Source organism: Diospyros lotus, chromosome 10 (assembly GCF_014633365.1).
Source record: "Diospyros lotus cultivar Yz01 chromosome 10, ASM1463336v1, whole genome shotgun sequence".
Classification (NCBI taxonomy): Eukaryota; Viridiplantae; Streptophyta; class Magnoliopsida; order Ericales; family Ebenaceae; genus Diospyros; species Diospyros lotus.
Window position 1 is genome coordinate 3,460,805 of NC_068347.1, and position 6,856 is coordinate 3,467,660.

The window sequence follows — 6,856 nt, forward strand, 5'->3', positions numbered from 1 at the left end:
AATCAAAACATTTAGCTATGTAGTCAAGGATTAATAGATTGCCAACCTTTAAAGTCATCACCCATGATGCACAACTAAACACCTTAACTTAATTGTTTATGTGGAACTGATCCACAAAATTCAAACAATACCCAAGGATCCACACAAGACACAAGATTGGTACTAAACCGAAACTTGGTGCAAATTAATTATTAATGAGCAAATAAAACTGCATGTTTGTAGAAAATAAATAACTAACAAGGTAATTTTCTATTATGCAAAATATGCCACATCATATTTATCTCATATACATGTTCAATTTCAATATAAATACTAGCAACTAAAGCAATTATCATGACAAAATTAAAAAACATAATAATTTTTCATGATTATGCAAAAGAATTAAAGGTGTTCATATCACCCTAGTATGTTTTCTAAGATCAAACAAAATTCACATAGAGTATTTAACCCATGCATATGTACTATAGAACTTGTCATGAAGAGAACATCATTAATTTTCAAAAATTAGTATTCCAAAAAAAAAATGGATATGCTAAAAAAATAATTTTGAATTTTTTTTTCTTTTTTGAAATCCTTTATTGGGTCATAGATCTAGATCGAATTAATGGGTCCAGATCCATGTGCCTAATGGGTGGCGAATTTATTGATAATGGGTTGGATTGACCCTGATATAGATTCACCTCATGGATCTCTTAATGGATTGAGTTATTCCAATCCAGATCTGACCCAGTGAGTCGACCCAACACTTAATAGGTTAAAACCCATCTTCTTCCCTATCATCACTTAGGGTTTCTCCATGCTTTGTGCTGCCGTAACCTTTTTTTATTCCTTTCATCGTTGCCGGTCGCCTCATATTCTTCTTCTCCCTTTATCGCTGGAGGCTTCATTGCCCTTACCAGCAACTCTAACCCTACAAGCTTCAATCAATGGCTTGACGACCATGGGATGCACAAAAACCCGATGGCCATTGCAAGCACCAAACTAAGGCGAAAGCGATTTGTTTGCCATGGCATTGAAACCCGAAAACCTCCAGTCACTCCAACCATGTCGAGCACAAAGCTCTTGTCCATGAAAACAACCAAAGATCGTTGACCATGGATGGCGAGAATTGACCCATGGTTGAGAAAAAATGCCTCAATTGGCCGGCCAAGAGGAAAAATACGACCACCAATCGGTGGCCAAGACATCCGATGACCCTTGACGGAGAAGGCAACCACGGAGAACAGAAGGCAAAGGGTCGTGCTCATGACAAGCACATCAAGCCATGGATGTCAGCGACGTGCGAAATCAATTGACCGTTGGTGACGCGCATGATGAAGAAGGAACTTAAACTGTTTGCCGTGGAAAAAACTTGAACCATCGGCCATGGCAGTGACTGTTGGACACCATTGGTCACTACTGCTCTACCTCAAGCTCGCTGACGACACAAGTGAACCTCCCACCGATCCTGATGTACGCGACAACGACATAGCCTTAGCCATGGCATGGAAGACCCATGAGCAATCTCACTGGTTGTGACACACACGGGCCGACGATAGAGCCTCGGCCATGGATGGTGAGCAGTAAATTAAACAAACACAAAAAATAAACAATTGAATCATAAAATAAAGAGGTCTGAATTGATTAGCGATTTTGGGCATGGACAACCACAACAATGTAGACAAATAATGAAACTCTAATACCATTGAAGAACTCTAATAAATAACATACGGTATATATATATACCTGAATCAGAATGGAGGAATCGAATCACGATTTGTCTAACAACCTTTGTTGAAGAAAATTATAAAAGCTTTCTTTCTTCAGTTCACCCCTTGTTTGTCCAAGACTCGGAATGGTGATGCCAGAGATGGTGTATGATCGATTAGAAAACTGAATCAGAGCTAACTAACTTTTTTCTATTCTATTTATATATATATATCACATAGATATATCCTTTTAAAAATCAAAACGTGGAGGGATTTGAAAATAATTTATCAAATTCAAATTCCAACATTTATTTCATCACTTTGCCCATCAAGGAACTTCCGGCAGTTCTTCAAGATCTTCACACAATCTTCGTCGCTCCAATCATGCAAGATCCACTCCACGAATTCATGATTAGAACATAAATTAAACCATCTACACAGTTAATACTATTCAGGAATATTGCTTAATTAGTTAACTAATAATAACTATTTTTGTTTTGTGTGTTAAAATATTTCCAAATTTAATTCCATTACCTTCATGAAAACTGCATCTGCCATTGGAACAGACTCAAACATGTCTCCTCCAATATGCGTAACTCCTGGGTACTCAGGTGCTGTGGCGACCACATGTGGCAAATAAAAGTCGATTTCTTTGATGTGTGGATAGGCCTTGGTGATCTCGGATATGGAAGTTCCAATCCCACCGCCCACATCCACGAGCGACCCAATGGAATGAAATCCGTCTTTGTACGCAGCGACGATTGCGGTAGTGGTGACCTTGGCTGTACATGCCAGTGCAGTGTTGAAGGCCTTCTGAAATCTGGGTTGGAGGAGCCAAAGTCTCATATATCCTGGCCCTAAGCCCTTTCGAACGCAATCCCACCTTCCCGCACACACCTGCTAAAGCATTGCCAGGGGGCTAATGCCCTGGGGTCGCTCGTCATCAGTACGAGTGGCGCCAGGCTCAGCTCAGCATCGTGCAGCAAGAACTTGGAGGCGTGGGTCAACCCGTAGAGGGTCTCTCCGCCATCATCCAACGGAGGAGTGTCCGTGAGAATCTTTTTCCGAATCAGAAATCTCATGATGCGCCCCAGGCTGACGATATCTGGTGACGGGGCGTCCATGCCGGCGGCGATTTGGGATTGGCTGATTGGACAGCTGTAAGAATGAATAATGTCAGCTATGCGGAGCTCCGCCGCAGACTTGAATGCCATGGCGTCTGCAAAGTTTAGCATCTGTTGCCATATCTCTGCTTGGGCATCAAGCAATACCATTGCGTCTGCATCAAAGGCTTCCTTCTCCGTAATCATTCTCTCTCTCTCTCTCTCGCTCTCTCTCTCTATGTGTGTGTGTTTAAGCTTACGCACAGAAGAGGCTTCGCTTGCTTGTAAGGCAGCCGAATAGAAAGGGTGGCTTTTATAGAGGAAGATTGATGAGTTGGAACTTGGCGGAAGAAGAAAAGAAAGCTGTAGAATTACATCAGGATTTGAAGTGACACTTACATATTTATTATTTGAAATGTAATATTTAGAATTTGAAACACATTATATGTTAGAAAAAATGAAACCAAATGATGTATAAAAATAAAACCGGACTTACCTTTGAATTCGGATAAGTTAGGTTGATTTACTGGTATAAAAAACAAAATCACAAATGAAAGTCATTTGTTTTTCAAAACTTAAGACTGCGTTCTCTTTATTGTTCTCAACTAGGTTGCACAGAAATGGAAACGGGAAACGTTTTCGATAGGAAACGGAAACGTAAAAACGATATTTTCTTAAAAAAGTAGAAAACGGAAACGTGGGGTAAATTGTAAATTTAAAAAATATAGGGAGTTTTTTACAAATATAATTTTTAATGTAAAAAATAAAAAATACTCAAATATAAACAATAAATATAAATTCTATAATGTATTCAAATAAACATAAATATAAAATTCACAATACATTCAAACAACCATCAATAATATTTAAAAAGTTCTATTATAGCAATTAAAAACAAATAATTATATATACTATCAACAATATATGAACTAATATAAATTAATAATACGAACTAACATATATATTTTCGTATATATATAATTATTAACTTATATATATTTTTACATATATATATATTGATACGCTGTTTAACTATTAGTATATATATATTTTCACATATATATACATAAATATGCAAACTGTTAAGTGTTAAACATATATATTTTCATATATATATATATAACTGTTAACTTATATATATTATTAACTTATATATATATATAGAGAGAGAGAGAAAGGGGAGTGGGTTACTTACAGATACAGGAAGGCAAGAACAATAGTGGCAGCGGGAGAGCCAGGAAAGAACGATCGGCGGCTGGAAAAACTTGAAGGAAGATGGTGCACCGAAGCAGTTGGCTGGGCAATCGCTGAAACGTGTTTCTGGGTTGGAAACACGTTTCAGGTGAGTTCTTAAAATTTTGAAACGGCCCGAACATTTTCAAAAATTACACAAACGGCCTGAAAAACGTTTCGGGCCGTTTTTCCCATTTCTGAAACAGGAAACGGTTCGAAAATGCCGAAACGGCGTTGCCGAGCCGTTTTCGTGCTTCATAGGTTTTCAAGTCATTTTTAGTTTTTAATTTTCTAAAATAATGAAAGCGTGTTCTCTTTACTGTTTTTAAAAATATATTTTTGAAAACAAAAAAAAATTATAAAGAAAACTCAAAACAACAATGTTGTTTTGAGTGTTTTCATTCAAAATAAACTCAAAACTCAAAATACATTTATTTATTTATATTTTATTATTATAATAGGAAAAAAATATTACAAAATTCATTAACTTTAAAATATATATATATATATATATTTTAATAATATATTAACATTAAATATTTTTAATTTACTGAATAATCAAGTTTATTGGATAAAATATCATTAAAAATTTATTTTCAAAATTTCAAAGAGAACGCATTTTCTAATTTTCTGTTTTAAGAAATAGTTTTTTAAAATGACAAAGAGAACGCGTTTTTAATTTTTTAAAAATAGACTATCAAAACAAAAAATTGAAAATGAATTCAAAACTCAAAATTAAAAATTAAAAAGCAAAGAGAACGCAACCTAAAAATCTCACACACATAGAGATTGCCTTTGAATGTTTGAAAGTTTTTCCAATAGTTTTCTAACCCGTTTTCATTGGCCTTTTAGCTGTATTTTTGCATTCTATTTTTTATGTATATATAAACAATATATATATTAGCATGTACGAGAAATTCTCACTCATCAACCCACTTCCACCATGAATGGAGGAAATGGGGTTCAATTGCCGATTGCAGTTACTAACTTAAATGGTTTTCTTGTTAGATGCAGGTCACCAACATTGCTTGAAACCTCCCCAAAAAATACTTTGACAGTTACATTAAATTGAGATGAAAGAAAAATAAGCACTTCACATAGTTAATGCTTATGAATTTATGTAGTTATTGTTTCATGCCTCTTGAGGGAGAGATGCTTCCCTCTTATATTGTCGCATTTGGCTGTGCTGATGTGCTTGGACACACATGGTAAGAAGAGGTACCATGCGATTGAGTATTGTAAGCAACACTAGAATATGCACGCCCTAGTGAGGTAGATCCACGCATGGCAAGTCTGAACATGGAATATCTGTCTACACATGTCACTACAAAAAAATTGACATTTAGTGGCGGTTAATTTTGCAATAATTTTCAAAAATTGTCTCTAAATCAACTGTCGTGGAGCATTTAGCGACAATTTTGACCAACAATTAGAATAATCGCCGCAAATCATATTTTTTGAGGCGATTTTTAAATCGCAGCAAAATTAGTGATTTAGCGACAGTTTTTAAAATATTTAGCAATGGTTTTTAAACAGCCGTAAAAATTACAAAAAAGTTAAATTTTTTAATTTTAGCGACGGTTTTTAGAATTGCTGCAAAAATTAAAAAAAATTAAAATAAAATTAAAAATTTAATTTCTCCCATGTCGCCCGCCCTGCCCACCCATGCGCGCCACGTGGCAACGCTGAAAATTAAATTTCTAGCCTCCCCTTCCCCAGTAGTTTTGAACCCGCGACCTCCCCTATGCGTGTGCGCGCGCGAAACTATCTGATCTGCCAAGGCCCCTTGTTATATAACCGCGTATATAAATTATATATCAAAACAACCACTATTTTTCAGAATTATATTTTATATTTTTTAATATAAATTACAAAATATTAATTAATTTATTATTTTTTAAAAGAGTAAAGGAATAAATTAAAAATAAATTAGTTGAATTAAATTAACTAAATTAATTGATTAAAAAATAAAAAATATTTTATATATTTTTTAAAATTATTAAAATTTTGTTAACTTATTTTTATTTTTATTTTTTAATTAAAATTTTTAATTCATTTTGCAATTAATTTAAATTTCTTTTTAAGATTTTAAATTTCTTTTTATTAATTTAATTTTTAATTATTTTCTTAAGTAAGATTCAAAGTTTTAATAAATTTTGAGATGGTTTTTCGAAACTGCCCCAAATGTTAATTTAATTTTAATTTTAAATTATTTAATTACTTTTTAATTTATCGACGATTTCTCAAAAACTACCTTTAAATTCAATTTTTAATGAATTTTGTGACGGTTTTTCAAAACCCTGCAAATATTAATTTAATTTTAATTTTGAATCATTTTTGAATTTAGCAGAAAAATCGCCGCTAAATTAAATTTTTTAATGAATTTTGCGACGATTTTCAAAAACCGCCACAAATGTTAATTGAATTTTAATTTTAAATTATTTAATTATTTTTTTAATTTAGCGGTGGTTTCTCAAAAACCATTGCGAAATTCAATTTTTAGTCAATTTTACGGCGATTTTTCAAAATCGCTGCAAATGTTTTTTAATTTTAATTATTTAATTATTTTTTAATTTAGTAGCGGTTTTTCAAAAATTGCCGCTAAATTCAATTTTATTTTTTAATTATTTAATTATTTTCTAAATTTATCGACAATTTTTTGAAAACAACCGCAAAATTAAATGTTTTAATGAATTTTGTGACGATTTTTCAAAATCATCGCTAAAAATTTATTTTGCAGCGGTTTACAAATCTTTACAAAATTTCATGTTTTGCGACGATTTTAAAAATTATCGCTAAAAATTAATTTTTTTTTTTGTAGTGTGGTAAGCT

General features: G+C 33.2%; 1 pseudogene; it reads right to left on the reverse strand.

Annotated features, from left to right (window-relative positions):
- Positions 1-627: 627 nt before the first annotated feature.
- LOC127811967 (desmethylxanthohumol 6'-O-methyltransferase-like) lies at positions 628-3,058 on the reverse strand (annotated as a pseudogene).
- Positions 3,059-6,856: the final 3,798 nt, after the last annotated feature.